Source organism: Caretta caretta, chromosome 9 (assembly GCF_965140235.1).
Source record: "Caretta caretta isolate rCarCar2 chromosome 9, rCarCar1.hap1, whole genome shotgun sequence".
NCBI classification, from domain to species: domain Eukaryota; kingdom Metazoa; phylum Chordata; order Testudines; family Cheloniidae; genus Caretta; species Caretta caretta.
The window spans coordinates 93,266,534-93,288,016 of record NC_134214.1 but is presented as its reverse complement, the minus strand read 5'-3'; the positions used below and the strand labels follow the sequence as shown (position 1 = coordinate 93,288,016).

General features: G+C 40.2%; 1 long non-coding RNA gene across 1 annotated transcript; it reads left to right on the top strand.

The window, feature by feature from the left end:
- The first annotated feature begins 2,622 nt into the window (after positions 1–2,622).
- LOC125643228 (uncharacterized) lies at positions 2,623–8,475 on the top strand. The gene is made up of 3 exons (XR_007358630.2): positions 2,623–2,743; positions 7,494–7,584; positions 8,123–8,475. It is a non-coding gene; the product is annotated as an uncharacterized LOC125643228 (long non-coding RNA).
- Positions 8,476–21,483: the final 13,008 nt, after the last annotated feature.

Below are 21,483 nucleotides of genomic sequence, written 5' to 3'. Positions count from 1 at the left end.
AATACACACTAGATCTCTTGTTGGAGTTTATGATCACAGGACACAGGCTGTTCAAGTACTCAATGAAAGGAAATCGGACCATCCGAAAGCTGTGATCCACAGGACTTAGAGATCCCAAGCCTAGCAACAGTGTCCAAGCAGAGCAGCAGTTAAAGGGTTGTTTTTTAAAATAGTTCAGGGACAGCTAGGTAAATGTTAGAGCCCAGAGAAGTGGGAACTGAAACAGTTTCAACAGTGCTAGCAGGAACTTAAGGCAGTAGTCGACAGCTCAGGAGAACAGTGTCTCTGAAACATTTGTGGCTAATCCACTTCAATGCAGCAGTTCCAGGAGACTCAAGGGTCGACAGAAGGCTAGAAAAACCAGGTTAGTCTCAGCAGGCCAGTGCAACGGTGCACCAGAAAGATGCACGTGTCATTTCAGCACGATGCTGGTCTCTGTCCCTGCTGACTGGGTGCAACAGGATCGGGTTTCTCCTCCTAGTGAGCAGAGCTCTTGCCAGCAGAAACAGACACAGATATGCTTGCCATGGTGCTGGAGCCGCCGTGTCTTTGGAAGGAGCAGACGCTCCCACAGATTCATATGGAAGCATGTGAATCAGGGGTATTCTCGCAACCCACACAAAGTCTATTCCTATGGCAACAAAGATGGCTTCCACACTGTGCAACAGGATAATGAATAAAACAACAAAGGGCCGACCAGTAGGTGAGACCTGCAGTACCGCAGATGATAAACTGGAGAAAGAGAATGTGCAGCTTGAATGGCAGATGCTGATACTCTGTGTGCTGTGTGCTGTTTGATATTGGGCCAAACCCTGCCTGTCTCACTCATGTGATGAGTACCAGTAGTAGAGAGACTAGTCAGAGGCACACAGGATCTAGTCCACTGTGTGCTGCTTTTGTAATGGAAAGTCCACTTGGCTGACTTGAAATAACACTCAACTGTCACGAAGGAATCTGGAAATTCGTGCTATAAACATGCTGCATGCTGATCACCAATGGAAACATTTGAATTCTTTTGAAATTTAGGATATTCCTTTCACAGGCTGTCTATATGTTTAAATGGTTGAGATCCTCTCTCTCTATTTAGAGAAATATTTGCATAGCATCTGTCTTTTTTCTTTCTTTAGTGAAATAGCCTCATTGTTACCTCTTAGGACTAAATCCGACTTGTGCTACTCGTGTGAGTTACTCCCATTGACTTCAGAGTGAGTAAGGAGAGCAGAATTTTGCTCTCACTGTATTTTCTATATTACTACTTGAAAAATTGTTCCTCTGTCTTCTCTTTGTGAGGTGAGTTGTCTGTTATCCATTCATATTGGATGTGAAAGTGACAGGGTGTCTTCCTTTTCAACTGTTACCTCGCACTTTCTCTTTCAATTTCTTGATTCACATTTACACTAAACACTGTATTAGTGATTTCCACCCCCCATTGGCATCAGAAAGAATGTTATAATTGTGCAACAAAATTCTGATGAAAAGAAATTTCTTCAGAACAGTATGAATTAAACATTTAATTACAAGTGTTGAATCTAATTTGAATTTTGTTTGAAACACCTATGACTGAAAAGCAGCAGTCTGCATGAAGAATGTAATAAGATTAGGCCCCAATTTGGGTAGCAGCGTGGAACTGATATGAAGAGTTCAAGAAAACATATTTATTTAAAAATGGGGGGGGGGGTTTAAAATTCTGGGGAATGTAATTTATTGGATCTGCAGATGCTTGCAATTTCTGCAACAAAATTTGGAAAATTTGAATCTCACAAAGGGCTGCTTTTTGGTGGATAGGTGGTTGTGTGTGTTTGGACTCGGGTTTTTTTGTGAAGGCAACTACATTTGAATTAGCTTTATTTCTGCTAGTCAGCAGATATGTCACCCCAGATGACACCTCCGGTTTTTCACATGTAGGTTCATAAATGACTGTCATAAGGCCTGACTTAATTAAGTAGATGTTCTTAAATGCAGGTGTTCGAAATATATACTTGCTGCATTTCTTGGATTGTATGGTTACCTAGCATACAGTAATACAAAGATATTAAGAAACTCTTTGGCTCCATCAGCAGATGGGATTATAAAATGAAGTCAGTTTGTTGTTTTATATATAATTTTAGTAGGATATTATTTTTTCTTTTTCTCTTGTTGCATTTTTACTTAAATAGTGTATACTGCATGACCCAGAATTATGTTAACTGTTAATCAATTATGTAACTGGGCAGTCTAATATTTCCTTCATGAATATAATACAAATTGGAGCAGCTCCTTTAAATTAAATTAAGGGGGGAGGGATAGCTCAGTGGTTTGAGCATTGGCCTGCTAAACCCAGGGTTGTGGGTTCAATCCTTGAGGGGGCCATTTAGGGATCTGGGGCAAAAATTGGAGATTGGTCCTACTTTGAGCAGGGGGTTGGACTAGATGACCTTCTGAGGTCCCTTCCAACCCTGATATTCTATGATTCTATAATTGCTTGGGCCACTTTATGCAATTATGGAGAAAAAGCTTCTCACCTAATTCCAATTATAATTCAAAATGCATTTAAAAATCTTAATTCTCTGCAAAGCACAGTCTAAACTGACAGAAATGCTTGCTTTACCTCTCTCTCCTTGGGCCATATTCTGTCAGATGCTGTGAGGAGACATCTTGTCTAAAGATGTGAGATCAGCAATGGAAGTGTGAAGAGTATTTGGTTGTTCCTGTTCTGGCTGCCCCTGTACCTGATGGAGAGCTTGCTTTGCAGAGACATTCAGAGGTAAAAAATTCCAAGTCTGATTTGCTCTCAGTACACTGGTTTTACACAGGTGTCACTGCAGCTATTCCTGATTGACACCAGTATACGTGAATACAGTATACATGCCAGGAATCAGAGGCACTGACATTCTATTTTTAAGTGTACGCGCCTTACATTGAAATAGCCCCCATGCACAGCCTACTTCAGAATAATTGATATTTTTAGTGGGAGCAGATTCCGTGAAAGTTTGTGCCTAACTTTGATAGCCAGAGCACATGTACATCCTAACACTGATCTCACAAAGTTTATGTGCAACCCAATTATGTGCAAGGGAAGTTTCACCCCATGATTTGAAATTGCATTTATTATCCTTTTTTTTTTTTAAAGAATTTTGAAGGATTAAATAAATTTTTCACTGAACTGCTCAGTAATTTGCTATGTGCTTCTGAGGGCAGAAACTAAAGCAATTTAAGGTCAGCTTAGAAATGTAAGTGTGGCACATTTTGCTTCTGTTTGATTGACATTGCTATTCCAAGCACCTGATTTTTTTTTTAAGAAAGCAGTTAGGCCCAAATGGACACATACTCTATGGCTTCAGGCACTGAAAACCCAATGGCATTTGGGTGTAGGCTGTGCGTGTCTGTGAAGAGCCATGACCGGGAGTGAAACTTCATAATAGAACACTTGCACCCCGGTTCTTTCTTCTCTTAGAGGCGGCATTGCACCTGCCTGCAGATGAGTGTTGCAATGTGTCGCCAGGGGAATGAAGGAGAGCAATACATGCATCTAAACAAGTATTCCCCACTTTCTATCCAGAGTCCCACACACCTTCCTCAATTCTGTTCCTGGATTGAACAATTAGTTTGTGTGAACTCCTGAGAAACTGGAATATGAGTGCAATTTGAAATGGCAAAACAGAATTCATATGCAGCCATTTTGGGACAAAAGGAAGCAAACAATGTGGTGCTTTTATTTATAAAGTTCCTATACATTTTGTCCCATCTGCATTGCTTGCACAGAGCAGATAAAATATTTTAATACAGTAAGTAATGCAGGTGAAACACAAATTGATCAGATTTGGTGTTACAAAGAAAGCACCATATTTTAACTGGAAACAAATATCCATCCCTTGGATTTCAAGAGAATGGGATTGTGTTCTAAGAAAAATCAATGAAATATTCAAGCAGAAAAATGTAATTGTGCCTCTCTTTGATTTTGAGTCTGATAGTGATTGAAAATACATTTCAGGAGTTCTTAAAGCACATATAATTTCTGATTCACTGCCAAAAAGAGAAACTTGTCACATTATTGCTAAGTACAAAGAACAGAAGAAAGTAGATACTAATTTATTCAATATGTTGTTGTACAACAATGTTGTAAAATAAGAAGCTTGGGGAAGAAGGGGGAGCTGCAAATACAAAGCGTGGAAGCATACCCAGGGCAATACTAGTTTGCAGAAGGCCAAAGGGATGATGAACTGAACAGAAAGAGCAATGGGGAGTTGGATATTGGGGAACAGGAGCTCACAAACTGGAAGAAAAAAATCAAAAGTTGATTAAATTAATCCTAAAGTCAAACCATGAAGACAGCGGAGGAAAGTCTTGAGGAAAAGGTTGGGGCAGGGCAAGAGGGAAATGAGGATTGGAAAAAAGCAACAGGTTCTAGCACGTTGCAGATACACAAAAAGAAGATTTGTGAGGGGGAAAGTCCCAAAAGGGAAAAAAAGCGGGGGAGGTCTATAAAAGAGTCACAAACCCTGAAAGAATCAAAAAGGAACACAATGAAAAATGTATCTCTATTAAAAATACAGAGATAGATCTTCATATTTCAAATTCTCTCTGCCTGCATAAAATAGACACAGGGCCTGATTTCCCTGGCTGTTCTGGAGACAGAAGCTTCCCAGGAGTGGGGGAACAGGGCAAGCTGGTGCAGTCCAGTAGTGGTGGGGCCAACTGGTTGGGAGAGATGCTGCTTAATCAGCACATTCTGCTCATGTAGTATTCTCCAGTCCTGCTTGTGTGGAGTCCTTAATCTGAATTTAAAACTGCAGACGAGGTAGAATCCTCAGATGAGGTCATCCTGGTAGAAAGTTATCCCCTGCCCGACTGCCAATCGCCCCTGCAAAACTGCAAATCGCCCCTGAAGTTCAGCAACTCCATAGGCACAAAGCATGTGTGTGTGTGCACATGCAGTTTGCACCTTCTATGCTTGTGGCAGAGAACCCATGGGTGTGCATGCATGCACGCACATATATATCGTTGTTAGTTGTGCCCTGTGGTAAAAGTTTAGGGTGGAGACCCAGCTGATCAAATTTCTTTGCTTCACTGTACAGCAACCTGCTATGTCTTAGATAATGCTAATGGCACTTCCTGAAGAATAATGCTGTTTTCCTACTTTTCTCCCCATACATACTGCACAACACACAGGACTGAACAAGATAGGACTTCTGCAATGGTTTTGAAAAACAAGATTGATTATGCTGAAGTCAATGGTGGATTGTCATGAGTTGATTAAAAAAATCAATTCATTTAGTTTAATCCACTTCCGCACCGGCCTCCCCGCAAAAAAACCTTTTACATTTTAATGTGTCAAATATTTGAAAGAACAATAAGTGCCCAGATGTGCAAAACTGAACAGTGGGCAGACACCAAGCATGAATGTGGACCAACATGATTTAATTTAGAGCAAAGAGAAAATGCAGTAATACAGTTGAGCTCCATGGAGAATGGCATTGATTAAAAAAGGGAAGAGGTATTTTTGTGGGTGCGGCACTGGTTTGCTAGGAGCTTCATGCTACCTTAGACCTTTAATTTGACCTATTTTTGGTCTCATTTGTAACTGACAAAAGCATGGGTGAAATTTATCTTGTAACTTTCTAAAGGGCAGGAGGGGAATTGGAACTATTAAATGTTGGGACGTAGGCTGTTGGAGATGCAGTAACCAAATCATTATAATTTTTGAATTATTTTGGATTCCCCAAATTTACATGCCTAAAGAAAAGGGTGGCAGATATGACTCTGTATGTTAGCGGCACTTCAGATGCGATGGAGAGCGGTCGAGGATACTGGTTGTTAACATATTTTGAATTGAGAATCCATTGACTCGGCAAAAGAGAGAGAGAGAGAGAGATGTGTTTGCTCTGTAGAGTTGCTTCTCCACAGAGCGTCAACCCAGAAAAAAGTGATGGGACATAAAAGCTTCATAATTTAAAGATGAATTTGGAAATAGACCATAAAATTCAGGACAGGATCATAAAAACAACAGATTCTAGCTCATTGCATTGCTCAGAGTGTCCGAGAAAGAATGGTATGGCCACTAGGCGCAGATTTGAAAATATAATCCACCAGTAAAATTAGCAAGTGTTATGTTTCTTTTATTTTAGGCTTTTTCCCTAGCGAAGTCCCGTTGGCCTCAATTCAGCAGGGTACTCAAGCATTTGTCTACATTTAAAATTAAGCATTTGCTGACATATATTACTGAATCTGTACCCTGGAGAAGAACCATAGCTCATCTGAGCCCTGATTTAAGCCCATTAAAGTCAATGGGAGGCTGGTGTGATTGGGCAAAATTCTACTCTGTTATACTGGTGTAAATGAAGAGTAATTAAAGTGGACTTACACCCCTGTAACAGAGATGAGATTTTTTTCCTCCTAATCATTCTGTCAAATGCGTCCCTTCAACCAGCTTATATAGAAATAGATATGATTGATTGTTTTATTTTAAACTGAGTATAGTAGATGTCAACACCACTAGAATTATGTTACTAAACCTTGATGACCCTGCATTATTTACATGTCTCAGAGGCTTACCCAACTGACTTATACTTGTAAAGATAACTTCTACAAAATGACATTTTAACTTTGTCTTGTAAATAAAATATTTTTAACACCTATTGGGTACTTGGTTTGCAATTTAAACCATGGGAGTTCATCTGTTTATATTTTCCAGTCTGGGGTAAAAAGAAAGTTTATTATTTATGGTATAAAAACAAATTACATGTGGGGGCACAGATTAAATTGGTAGGGAATAGTAAAATTCACGGTTATGAAAGAAGACTGAGAAAAGAGAGGAGTTGATTGGATGTTAGGAAGATTTTTCTCCCTGTGTTGTTGGGATAGGGAATAGGTGGTAGATGTTGATGCTACAAGCCTCAAGGAACAGAAATGCAAGTTCTGTGCTAGAGAACTTACTGGGAATTCTTCAGGCAGACCATTTTCAGGATCAGTCTCCGAGTGTGGTATAGAAGAGTGTCTGACAGTTCATGGCAGATACACAGACATGCAAATACCATGGTGATGACTGTGGTTCAGGAATAAGGGGAAAAAAGAAGGCAGGAAATGGATTTGTGGTTCTTTCCATCCAAATTTCATACATTCCTGTGGTCTTCCAAAATACTATGCACTCTTCTGGGGGCCGTTACGGGCACTTACTTCCGCAACTAGACAGACATATGTGTCCAATAAATATAGTATGTTAATACATTCATTCCAGATTAGAAGCTTGGGGGTCCAATCCTGAAGTTCTTCAAAGTGTTAGCCAACACACACACACACACACACACACTGAAATAGGTATTATGTATACTGAACTAATATTGTATATATTGTAACAAATATGAATGTTGGGTAGTTAGGCTAACTTGACTTGCATCATGTTCTTCCCATAATTCTGTTCATCACACAAACACTTTGCAAAGCTGGAGTCAGCTCTGGTGTCGGCAAATATGAAACCTGTTAAAGGCCAGATATGTTTTTTCTGTGTCCTGGTGCAGATAGAGAGTGCCTTCACAGCCTGTCGCCCTTGGAATTTAGTGTCCAAAACAAGAGACAAGAAAGGTAAACCGTGATACAAGGAAAAACAAGGTAAAAACTGATGGGTGAATTTTAGTCTTGGGTAACATATAGAGTGTTTTTAGCTTGTAAGCTGCCATGCTATAAATATGGCTGGTTTTGAATGCATACTTTGGAGTACACCCGTGTAAGGTAAACTAAATGCTCAGAGAACCACTTTCTGGAAGGAGTGGTGTGCATACCTCCGTTTCATCTGGTACTACTTTGTCTTTAGACAATGAATATTTGGACTCTTGAATGTTTTTAATATTGAACCGCAAGTGTAGTCAAGCAATTGGCTATACTTGAGACAATAGAAGGCAAAATTCCCTTGTCTCCTTGTGAATGAGACACTTAACTATGTCACGACTGGAGGAATGTCTAGGTTTCTACCTCTCAAAGCTATGCTTAGTGGAGCATAGAGGTCATTTGCTCCAACCAGTCAACACAGTTACTTTTAAACTTCCCCCTAAAATCCATTATTTATAGTGGTGAGCCCATTTAACTCTAGGGACTCCATAAGCATTCAGAAACAACTAAGGGCTGTTCCATATGCTAACTTCCATTCCAGGGCTCCCTATCCCTGGGAGATACTGAGCACCTTCTGAGAGAGGCTGAGCTGGCTTGAATGGGGTAAGAGGGTGTTCAGCGCACCACAGGAGTTGCTCAGCACTGCAAATCAGCTTCACAACAGAAAACGGATGCCTTACTGTGAATCACATTGGCCAAATCAGGATGGCATGAAATAGTGGTACTTAAGGGATACTTACATGGAACTTGAAGGGGGAGTAGATAATGCCAGTAACAGAGAAGAAAATCTAATCAAGTACAGGAGTTTTATATTCATGTAACAAGATAATATCGAAAACTGTCACAATATTTGGTTAGAGCAAGAACCATGGTCCATTAGCAGCAGGAAAAAGCTTAATTTGTTTATTAAACCCCAAACTGTGTGTTTGCAAAAAAATAATAAACCCTGATTCGCTTCTTCTTTTCTTTGTCGTCTTGTTAACCCTGAGATAACTGCCACAGCAAACACTGAACTGTTTTGCTTTTGGGGGGTTATTTTGCTCCTCATGTCACTTGCTGTCTGGATGGTGTGGACATGTGGTATGTTCCCATACACATTCCCTGGGCACTATATAAAGTGCCAGCATTATAATTCGCACCGACAAGATTGTATAAAATCTGAAAACATGGGAAAAAGCTGCTAAAGCTGAATGGCCCGTGTTGAAGAAGAAGAAGAAGAAAAATAAAATAGACATACCGTCACTTATTGCTTAATGTCAGATAAATATTAAAGCAGCAGAGGCCAAGGAAACCCACTGCTGAATATAGCTATTAGACATGTGTTACAAAGAATTTATTGGTGTCACAATTTGGGGTACAATCCAGAGCAGTGAGAGATTGTGTCACCACTTGTCCTGAAACTCGGAGTGCCTTAAAACTCTCTACTGCTGTAATGGATACAAGTATACACTGAGTGTCAGTATACAAGTATACAATCATTATATATGTGTGTTGAGCAGCCCTGGTTCAGATTCTCTGACTCCAGCAGCCTGCTTCTTGTAAGAGACTCTGGCCTCTACCAGTCTGGGTTACAACTAGCCAAGTGACCCCAACACACTCCCAGTCCCAAATTTCCCCCAAACTGTCTGCCCTGAAGAGTCCAGCCCTTTCCTGGAACACTCAGGCCAGGTCTACACTACAAACTTACCTCAGTATAATTGTGTCACTCAGGGGTTTGAAAAATCCAACCTATGCCAACCTAACCTCCCGTGTAGACAGCGATGTCGATGGGAGAGCTTCTCCCTTTAATGTACCTACCATTACTTGTGGATTAACTATGCCAATGGGAGAAGCTCAGCGTAGTAGCATCTTCACTGAAGTGCTGCAGTGGCACCGTGGCAGCCCTGTAAGTGTAGACTAGCCCTCAGAGAAGTAATAATGTTTGTTGCTCCTTTAAAGCACAGCTTGTTGCTGTAACTGGAGTTAATCATCACTTCTGGTCAAAGGCGGCACTGGATTGATTTAGAATAAAAGTAAAACTAGTTTTATTTAATCAAAAAGAGAGAGGTTTTAAGTGAGTTCACGTATAAGGGATAAAGATAGAAATGGTTACAAACAAATAAAAGTAAAGTGTGCTTTTTAGTAGCAAAGACTTAATTTAGCAAGTGACAGCCTTGGTTCAAGAGAGATTTCTTACTAGTCTTTCTTTTTCCCAGCCATGGGTGACTTTCTCTCAGTCAGGGCCTCCCACAGAAGTAAAAGGTGCTGGTTTCCCTTGTCTTTGTAGATGGAAGATCTTTTGCGTAAGCAGATTTTTCACATATATTCAGCTCCCAGAGACTTCAATCCCTTTGAAGGGCCCATCTTTCTCAACTCTGGCTCTTTGTGTCTGTCCAGTGATGGATGACAAGATGGCTGCTGCTTCTTGCCTTTATATCTTCCCAAATTCACTGTCCCCACAGCCAGGATGACCTCATGCTGTTCTTCCCTTCCTCTGGTCTTCCCAGTCCCCTGCTGATCCACATTGCGTTGTTTTGATTCCACAATACTACCTTTCCCATTTCTGGGAGAAAACCTGTTTCTCCCTTGGTTTGGTCACAGTCTTTAAAGCATATTATCTTTGTGTCCGTAATTCTTCATGTAGTGTTAATACAGACATTGCAAAGTGGTATTAACCACCAATGTGTCACAGGCTTTCATAAAAGTGCATTGTGTACGTTTTTATTCAGAAGAAAGACTCAAAGATTCAAATGAGTAGTGAGGAAGAATATTGGAAGCAGAACTGGCTAGAGATATAAAATTCAATTCCACGTCTACACTAAATGGTTACTTTTTCTATCTAATAGAGTAGATTCTTCCTCAAAGATTCAGTCTTTGATGGAGCCACTGGTTTTCAGTCATAACCAGGATCCAGGTTTTCATGAATATCCCCACACTCTCAAGGGGTTTCCTTAGTAAATGGATAACAGAGGGGTTCTCTTTCCTTCTTCTCACATCCCAAATTGCATTCCCTTTGCACTCCAGAGCCAAGGCTACCCGCCGTAATTTAGTCTTCAGTGTCTTCCCATGCTGACTTCATATTCTTGTTTATTTGGAATGGACATATAGCTCCCATTGTGTTTGACTTACAATGCTTAATTTACATATGAACGAGAAAGGTGACTAAACATCCTATGTCTCACAAAAAACATATTTGTCAACTCTTCCTCTAACACACATTGTAGGAACATATCAGTATACATACATAACTCCTTACATATCACGCATACATACATCACACAATGACTGAGGATCCGTATACTATAAACTTCCATGAGACACGTCACACCACCCTATAAAAACTGTGTAGTGAGTTTGTCAGGCCTGATAAGAAGTGCTGTAATGACACTGAACCTTGTGCCAATAGGCACTGAGAAGTTCTTAAGGTCACAGATGGCTAATACCAATGTTTGTTTTTAAGCTTTTTAAAAAAATTTATTTTCACGGTTGTGAGAGATTATGGGGGGGCAACAATAGCAAGGTCAGAGAATAGTTATTTAATTACCAATGTTGAGATTCAAAAAGGTAAAATCCCCATAATCGTTTAAAAACAAATAGTCAGCATCCTATGTCAAAATATACGTCTCCCCTTAAATCAAATAATAAGTTCCCAAGCAGCATTTTTTACTTTGCCTATCCGTAAATTTTCATTATCATTTACCAGCTAACATCTACCAACATTTACCAATCAAAAAACTAATCCTTCCCAGCCCACGTCCAGTGAACAATTGGTATACACAAATGACATAGCACTACTTGTGTGATGAACAGTTAAATTCAACTTCAGAGCTTATGGTGCTAGAATCCAGGCTGTCCTTATGACAGGGAAAGTAGGCATCATGTTTTGAAAACCGTGAATTGGCTTACGTTTCGCTACGAGGGCTTGATTTGGAACAAAGCACTATCTCAGTCAAAACAGTGGAGTTATTAAAAACTAAACTCTTCATTCAATGGAAGTGGTAAATGCAACTTTGCATTATTAACAGCTATTTCAATAGATTCATCTGTTAAGAAGTCAAAAGAATTAAGTCAAGCAGCAAGAGGCTTTAAAAGTCCATCAAAATTAATTAAGAAATTATAAATCAATCAATAATGCCCCCCAAAAAGTCTTGTAATGACCTCAGTTACTCTGTTTAAGCATAAACAAGATAATCAGCTATGTTTCACATCTAGAGATAAGATCTTTGCCAATTAACTTAGGACTTAATTAACTCTCTAAGGTACTGAACTTTAGATACATCACATACTGTGCTTTAACTTTATTATTACTTAACGCAATAGCTCTAGTGCTGCCTTGATTTATTATTATTATATTACTATTACCTTTACACTTATGATGTTGTTAAAAACAAAACCTTCAGTATTAAATTAAAGTTAATGCTAGATGAAAATGACATTGGCATTCAATAAAAACTGCGAAGTTTATATTTGCAACCCACCAGGCTAGCCGCTATCCCTTTCCAGAAGGCATCTCTGTAAGAGCTTGGTTAACTTTTGCTGAACGGTTAAGATGTATCTATTCTTTATTGCCCAGCTGTAATTACTACTTCGTCCTGATCTTGAGATATTGCTTTGCCAGCCCTTTAGGCCTAAACCGTCTTAAAAATCTCAAGGAAGTCATGGTACAGGGCAATAATACAATCTCTGCTTTAGTTTGAAAATCCTTCATGCTGGTCTCTGAAGTAAAATGGCTGGGGACAATCCTGATTTTTGTTATGAAGATACTTAAAATGCCTCAGTTTTTCTTTCCTTCTTACTGCAAAATGGTTTTTGAAGACTCGAGTAGAATTTGCTGTGTTTACTAAAAACACACAGTCCAGTGGAACAAGTGTGCATTGTCCCGAACAGTAGAGGGAAGAGAGAAATTGGAAGAGCGTGAACGCTATCAAAGCTGGTTTCAGAGTAACAGCCGTGTTAGTCTGTATTTGCAAAAAGAAAAGGAGGACTTGTGGCACCTTAGAGACTAACCAATTTATTTGAGCATAAGCTTTTGTGAGCTACATGCATCGGATGAAGTGAGTTGTAGCTCACGAAAGCTTATGCTCTAATAAATTGGTTAGTCTCTAAGGTGCCACAAGTCCTCCTGTTCTTTTTACTATCCAAGCTGTTCCTTTTGCTCAAAGTTAACGTTACTGGTCCTACTTCAGTGGCTCCTGATAAATTCATTCAGAACACGAAATGTCTGGAAATTGTCATCCACTACAAGAAATTGCAATCACTGGTTGTAGTATCACCAGCAGATCTTTATATAAAAGATGCTTTTGTGTTTCGTGTTAGGTATTTCATGACCCTAAAATAAAGGCCCAACATTTTATTTTGACAATGCTACCACCTTATCCACAAGTCAGATCATCTTCGGGTGCTTCTATATACTCTTTCCAGCGCTGGATCAGTCTAATTGAGTCTCTCTTTTTTGGCTGTGCAAACCACAATTTCAGATGGATAGCATTGCTGAGAATAGCAGTACATATGGGCTTCTTCACTAGTTTAACATAGAACTAACTGTACAGGGTTACTGAAGTTAACAGGAATTTTGCCATTGATGTTACTGAGAACAGGACTTGGGCCAAGAGTGATACTTTCTGCCCCATGAAAGAATCATTCCAGTTTTGTTTTGTTCTTAAAAAGCATGAGATTTTTTTTTGTGTTGTCTGTATTTAGGAGGAAATAAAGCAAGCTTATAAGCCACCTCACATTTGGCAAGCAGTAGTAGGCTGATTTTAGGTGCTCGAAGGGTATAATTTCAGGAAGAAACAAATTCTGTTGAGAAGCCTTTGATGGGACTACTACCGTCCCTTTATCTGGTTCTTGCCTAAAAATCGGTACCGCTGTGTGTCTGTTATTACACATATGTATGTGATGGCAGTATATGTGGTAACGTGTGGGATTATCCTGTGCTAAATGGCATTTGTCCTATACCTCTAACCTGTTCACCTGCACTCTGCCCACTGACCCATCTCAGCTGGAACGACAACTAACATTTCCTACCTCTCGGCAATCTCCTTCTCAGCTGCTATTTAGCTCTTTCCGCCACACGTGGAACTTCCCTTCAACATGATGTTGATCCAAAGTAAAGGATGAGCTTAATGGGTTGTGGATTAATTATGGGATTAATTTGATATTTCACAGCCTAATCTAAGAAAAGGTGCTTTACCCACCAGTAGAGAACAGAGAAGCCCCTGTGTGAGAGGTTCAAGACCTTGGTTTCTATCCCTGAGAAAATGTGAGGTAGCTGACTCTAAAACGGCAATGCTAGGCACAAAAAAGTTCGATTTCAGATCATTTTTAGACCTTTAAAAAAACCTAGTTATAATTTTCCTTTCCCTCTGATGCTTTTAGAGTTTGACACATGGTATAAAGGCCCCCGGCCTTACAAGCTGAAGGATCTGAAAATTACTACCATTACTCCTAAAGTTTTATGTAAAAAAATAAAAAAATGCCATAAACAAAATGTATGTTGGTGTGGTAACCACATTAACTCCCCAGGGGCCTGGTTTCTATTCCTTTGCAGGAGAATAAGTTATGAAACATTCCTCTTTAAAAAGAAAAGAAGGACTTGTGGTATCTTAGAGACTAACAAATTTATTAGAGCATAAGCTTTCGTGAGCTACAGCTCACTTCATCGGATGCTTACGAAAGCTTATAAATTTGTTAGTCTCTAAGGTGCCACAAGTCCTTCTTTTCCTTTTACGGATACAGACTAACACGACTGCTACTCTGATTCCTCTTTAAGACACCTTTCCTTTACAAAAAGAAAAGGAGTACTTGTGGCACCCTAGAGACTAACCAATTTATTTGAGCATGAGCTTTCGTGAGCTACAGCTCACTTCATCATGACATTACATCATTACAGCTCATGCTCAAATAAATTGGTTAGTCTCTAAGGTGCCACAAGTACTCCTTTTCTTTTTGCGAATACAGACTAACACGGCTGTTCCTCTGAAACCTTTCCTTTACAGGTACAGTCCTACCTACAAAGGATATATGGTTCATTGCGAAGTAATATGATGAATGGGCAAACAGATCAGCAGTAGCATGCACGTATGTATTGCTTTGTATTTGCCAGCTATCCAGCAGCAGTAAGCTTATGAGAGGATCCCCTTAGTTGGGGTGGCCAACCTGAGCCTGAGAAGGAGCCAGAATTTACCAGTGTACATTGCCAAAGAACCATAGTATTACATCAGCAGCCCCCCTACTCGCTCCCCCAACCCCGCTCCCAGCGCCTCCCGTCCACCGGTAGCCCCACTGATCAGCACCTCCCCCTCCCTCCCCGCAGCTCGCGATCAGCTGTTTTGTGGCATGCAGGAGGCTCTAGGGGGGAGGGGAAGGAGTGAGGGCACAGCAGGCTTGGGGGAGGAGGTAGGAAGAGGTGGAGTGGAGGCAAGGCCTGTGGCAGAGCCAGGGATTGAGCAGTGAGCACCCCCCGGCACACTGGAAAGTCAGTGCCTATACAAGGAGCTGCATATTAACTTCTGAAGAGCCGCATGTGGCTCTGGAGCCACAGGTTGGCCACCCCTGCCCTTAGTTGTTGCACAGAGAGACACAGACCTCTTAACCTGCCAGGGCCCAGATACAGGACACTATGTGTGACAGACCTAAAATGAGGGACACAAAATTACTCATGCAAGAAGCTTAAAATGGTTTATTCCTGTAGTGTTTAAAACTCTTTCTATAGCTCCAGTTTAATGATACTTCACTTCACGCTTTTCAACAATAAAAGAGAGCGGGGGAACCAAATCTGTAACATTGGGAGCATGTTGAGTGCTAACCCCTGAAATGAGAGAGGTTCAAGAGATATGGACAGACATTAATTCTTATGCTCCGCATTTGAGTTACTACGTTTGCTCTCCTCCCAGGCACAGACTAAGAGACTATCTGCTACATGTATGTCTGTGTTTCTGTTAGATGTCTGCCTCCACTTATGGGTGAAGACGAGATAATGATAATGCTTTGAGGACTCATTGGTAATGGAAGGGAAAATGACTTTACACACATTAGTGAACGAAGTCTCATATAATTCCTGGATGCTAGCTAATTATGATAGCCTCCATTTTACAAATGGGGAAACTAAGATACAGAGCAGTTAAGTGACTAGCTCAGGTTCATCCAAGGAGTCTGTTCAGAGTTGAGAATACAACCAAGTTGTCCTGCCTCCCAGGGCCAGTCACTAATTTTTAATTATTCTTTGATCATGTTCTTCCTCTTGGTCTCACTATTAGAAAAACACAGAGGAATAAAAGGTGATTCTAAATTATAGTGCCTCCCAGTTGGTAGCCAGATCAGCTAGGGCACTTTGGCCAAGGGCCAGACTCCTTCGCCAGGTCTCTACCCTCCTGAACCTGAGTCACTAGGTGACAATCAAAAATCGCTTGTAGGAAATTAGAGGGTTTCGTTCTTCACCGGATTTAGATGGGTATACTTGCCACAGCCCTTGGGGAATCTGTCCAAAATGTCTATAATGTAGTAAATGTATCACTACAAAGGTCTTAAAGTCGTGAGCCAAAGCCCGTTGACGTCCATGGGAAGACTTCCATTGGTATTTAAATGGGCTTTGGATCAGACTCCTGGTCTTTTACCAGTTTGATTTATATAGGCTGGAATACAAGAGTATCCCCATTGTACTCTTCAGCAGCAGTAACGCCCTGGCCATGGTGTTGCTCAGGAACTATTGTTTCAGTGACCACAAGAGCAACAATAGATATCCTGTTAGACACCAGGATAACCTGAACTCAGGGCAAGTTTGGGAGCATGGAACCTGCAACATCAGTGGTGACTGTGTAGTGGCAGGTCAGGCTTTTTCATTACTTGTGAAAGCTTTGTCACCATGCCAGTAACTCGTAGCTCTGATTGGAGAGAGAAAACTTCAAGGAGATAAAGTGTAACAGGGAAAAATAACGTGTGACACGTTGCAATGACAGGATTATCTTGGCAGTTTGTGAATGATACAGTGAATCCCAGGCACTACAGATGGCATTCTTCTACAGGATGTGATATAGACACCCATGTTAAAACCATACAGATCACAGGATCTGTCACCAGTAATGTATCATGCAGCAAGCCTACCACAGCTAAAAATGTTCTGACAGCAATTGCAGCAATAAATGTAACTTATAACAGTGATAAAAACATTCTTTTATTGATCCCTGATTTGGGGGAGGTCTGAGTTGGAGTTTTGGGGCTTGATTCACTGTTGTGCAGTCATTTGCACCGGAGTGCAAAGTGAGTTTTAATGTGGAAGAGTTTTACACACACTTTGCACTGGCGTAAATGAGGATGCAAGTTGCAAGGCAATAGTTGCTCATTGTCTGTAATACAAATTGTGTTCCTGCTAACATCCAGTCCATTCAGAAATGAACAAAGAGAGTTTGCTTGAAAACCTCCATTTTAAAATATACTTCATCTTATTTTTAGTATAAGAAAGTTGACCTTTTAACATTTGTCTTTGCTTTCAGTCAATGGCTGCAATCCACCCCTATTGCAGATTGACTGGGCTGCATTAATCCTCATGTTTACCAAGAAGTTAATTCTCTTGTGCTAATGTTGTCTGGAGAGTTTTCAAGACAATCTAACCCTAGCTTTTGGGATAAACATTGCTTGCATGTCATGAAGCCCATGTTGTTTCTTGCCAAATACAAGAGGGGGTCTCAAGCGCTTCCTGTTCAAACATCCCCACCTTGTTGGAATCCCTTCTAGTGTCAGGCCTCCCTTGAGCAGAGATTGCTGCATTGGGATGATTTTTACGTTTTTGGTTTTTAACATTAACAAATAGTTTGATCTCCACCAATCCCTGATTTTTTTCTCTCTCTTCAGTTTAACCCAGCCACAGAGGACATTATTAACTTAGCCTCTGTGCCTCTCTCTGATAGTATAGATGGCAGGGTATATACCTTTTGGCTGAAAGGCAAAGTCTTTGCCATTTGCATGTGACCTCACCCCTTAGGAAAGCAGGCAAAGAGCCAGATGGTAGGAAAGTGGACCTAGGTCGGAGATGAGGCGGATGGAGGTCACTCAGCCAGTCACCCTAGATTGTCTACCCTCAGCTCAGCAATCTAGGTGCCATCCAGTGCATCAGTATGTGTTTAGGGTGGAAAAGGAGAAAAAGTCCATATCCCCACCCAAAGTCATGTAACGCTGCTGGCAACATCACCACCCTGATGGCTGTAGAATTTACTGCAAATGTGAGCAGAATAAACCAGTGTTCAGCTGTCTTCTTGAGCCAACAGCCAGCCTGCAACAGAGTGTCAAATCCTGGTCCCACTGAAGACCATGGCAAAATTCCCACTGATTTCAGTGGGGTCAGGATTTCACTCGTTCTCTAAGAGTTGGGCAGGAAAAAGCTTTTCAGTCCTGGAAAAAAAAATCTGAGTCACTCTCTCTCAATCTCTGGCCAAATGAATAGTTAATTATGCAACCAAAGCGGAACATCTCCAACAGTAGAGAGTAAAAGCAACCTGCCCCAGAATAGCCAATAGCCTGATAGATAATGCCCTCATCTGGCATAAGAAAGACCCAGGTTCAAATCCCTAGCTCTCCCACATCCCAGGTGAGTGTCTTCACCACCAGGCTATTGGCTATTTGGAGATGGTTTATTTTCTCTCTTGTTTTGACTAGAAATTCCATCCTGGACCTCAGAAACCTTCCCAGAAAAACTCGCATCAAAACTAAGATGCTCCCGCAAAAAGTTCCAGTTTTGATTAATCTGAATTCTTCAGTGGAAAACTTTTGTTGAAAAATTCCCAACCAGCTCTAGAGTGAACTGCATCATACAAACTCTGAAATCTAATGACGGCTATTTAAATCTCAACATATAGCAGTTTCGCTGCTGCTAACTAGCAGAACTATCCAACTCATACACTTAGCCCAGTTCTGACCTGATGCCTTCCAGGTGCAAAAAGCTCCACTTGTCCCTTATTCAGCTTCCTCCATGATATATTGAATAGTTCAGTTCTGCACTAAAAATACAAAAATCCATGGCCTGCTGAGAATTGAGGGACAGAGTGCAATAAACTAAATATAATATCACCATAAATAACACAAAAATATCATGCAACTGTTGATTCACTTTCATATTTAATTCAATAAATTACTATATTCTTCAATTGGCCTGAGGCTACCAGAGATTTTCTGATCTGTTGCCTGGTGTACTATAGAAATTAAGCACATTGCTGCAGAGGTTGGGATCAGTTTGTAATGGAGGATATAGGGGCTTATGTACAAACAGTGAGTTTTACTTGGTACATTATAGTTAATATGCCCCTGGCTGTCGGTGAGTGTTTGCTTAGCTCTTCTGCTTAATAAAATTTTCTTCAGCCCCAGAATTGTTCCATTAAACAGAGGCAAAGTGATAGAAATTAAAGTTGTCCAAAATAAATAATTGACCTGCCCTTTTTTCTGAAATCTTGAAAGACTTGGGGCACATGTAAAATAGAGCTTGGCACAGTGGTGTTAAGAGAGACTAGAGTCGAGCAATCAATCTTGGATTCATCCCTGCAGTGCACTAGCATTTCCTTGCACATGGGTGCTTTTCAAAAAGCAAGCAAATTACCTGTTTGGAGAGATTAAGTGAATTGGTGTAGTAACCTGTAAACTATCATTTAAAGGGTCAAAAGCCTCTTTCTTCCCTCTTCCTCCCCACCCCCCTCCACTGAATTGAAAAACTCCAATAACAATGCTTTTTGTATGACTGCTCTCTTCAGTAAAATTTACTTTATTACTATTTGGAGGCTTTATCCCTTTATGACAACCAGTACCAAGAGTAATATTACACCAATAACTTGGTTTGCTAAGTATTAATACAAGGGAAATTATGCTAAGAGCACTGTGTGAGTTTAATTGCAATTCACACTTTAATATTTTGATGCAGCTGTAAAAATGCAGAATGAGAAACATTACAATTCTATTAGATACTAATAAATTGTGTTGTGTAGGAGAATATGAGCAATACTCGCTATAATGAGGAACATTCCACTTGCCATCTCTGTGTTTTAATCTTGCCTGTGTATGATTTTCATAGGCTGGTTCAAATCAAGGTGCTGTAGGATAAGGCAAAAAGGAAAGCAAAGAGCTATATATTTTTATTTCGAACAATCAGTAACAAAGTGAAAATCATGTAAATTATCTCACTCATGAAGGGCTTTAATCAAACCCTTCATTTATTTTTTTATGTGAAATGTAAGATACTTCTGAATGGATCCACCCAGGTTTTAAATTGTTTTTCTTTCCGAGGCTTAGGCGTGGATGTGTCTAATAAAATCGTATTATGAATAGCACTCAAAGATTCAGCGCTTTTCATTTCTCCCTAATGGAAGTGATATCTTTAAACTTAAGGACATTTCTCTTTCACCTTTTTTCATAAATGAGGGTGACATAGGGGAAACAATGCATCAGTATGGGTGAAATCTTGCTGGCCTCACCCAAGTAGTTAGTTCCATTTGACTTCAGTGGGATTAATCACGGCAGAAGTCCAGCAAATTTTGGCCCTAAGGTGGAGGTTGTCTGTAAGAGTGCATTAGAAGTTACATAATGAATATGAAACTGTGTACCTTAATCTGCTACAGATTAAATTGTTAATATTGTTTAATATTCATAGTGTCCAGAGAACCATATTGGGACCATTATGATAGGCAATGTAGATTCATATAAAAGACACAGGCCCAAGTTCCCAAAGGTTTTTAGTTACCTACCTTCCACTGAAATCAATGGGAGTTAGGCGCCTAAATACTTTGAGGATCTGGGCCATGGTCCCTCCCTCAAAGTGCTTCCAGTATAAGTAGATAAGTGACACACAAAGAGTAGAGAAGCAGGATACAATCAAATATACACAATTTTTATATTCATTACACATTCTCAGGTCAACCTACTTTGTGTATTGTTGTACGTATTCAAAACATAAATATGAAGTTGGTAGCTAATAAAAGGAGACAGATGAGAATTAGTCTAGCAGTTGGAGCACAGGACTGGAAAATGGGAGATCTGAATCACAGGGCAAGTTCTCCTTCTGTGGGAATAAAGATGCCCACCTTTTTGAGAGGGTAGCTGTGAGGATTAACTAGTAAATGGCTAAGTGCAAAACTTTATAGCTGTCCATGATTTGAGATCGTATTACAATTGATGTGGACACAAGATGTAATGAAACAGCTGATAAAGACGTAGGTTATTTCCTCAGCTTCTATAACCTAATGTAGCTCCATAGAAGTCCAGGAAGTTATGCTGGTTAAAACCAGTTGGCAGTTTGGCTCTGTATGCTCAGTAAAGATTCTAGAAGAAAATAGATGCCGATAAATGTTTTAAGTTCATGTATTTTCAATTAACATGGGTTATGGAAAGAGTGGAGGCCTCAAACCCATGGCAAAACAGATCACTGCCATATTCATTTGCACTTTTCTCATATATAGAGATTCAGAAAGAGCACCCCTGTGTCTTCTCCTAGCAGTACATATCTATTCTTACTGGCCTTGCTCCAAAAGCACATTGAGGCCAATGGGAGACTTTCCACTGACCTGGACAGACTTTATATGGAAAACCATTTTGCTGAACTACTGTCCTGAGATCCAACTGTGAACACAGTGGGAGGGTGGGGCCATTATACATTTCTCTCTCTTTTACCAAGCCCTGGACACCCCTACTTCACTCATCCCAATTCTCATTACCGCTCCTTATCCAGCCGCTGCCCTTTGTTATCTGGGGCTTTGCCTTATACATGCACACTGGGATTTAATACAGCTGATTGCGTGTTTCCATCACGCCTAAGCCTAAAATCATTCATTTGTCTTAAATGAAAAACTTACCTAGGGATCAGACAACGATAACATTATTCAGTCTTCGTCATCTTCTCAATTAAAATGTTCAAAGAGTCATTAAACTAACTAATGGTGGAAACTTCAA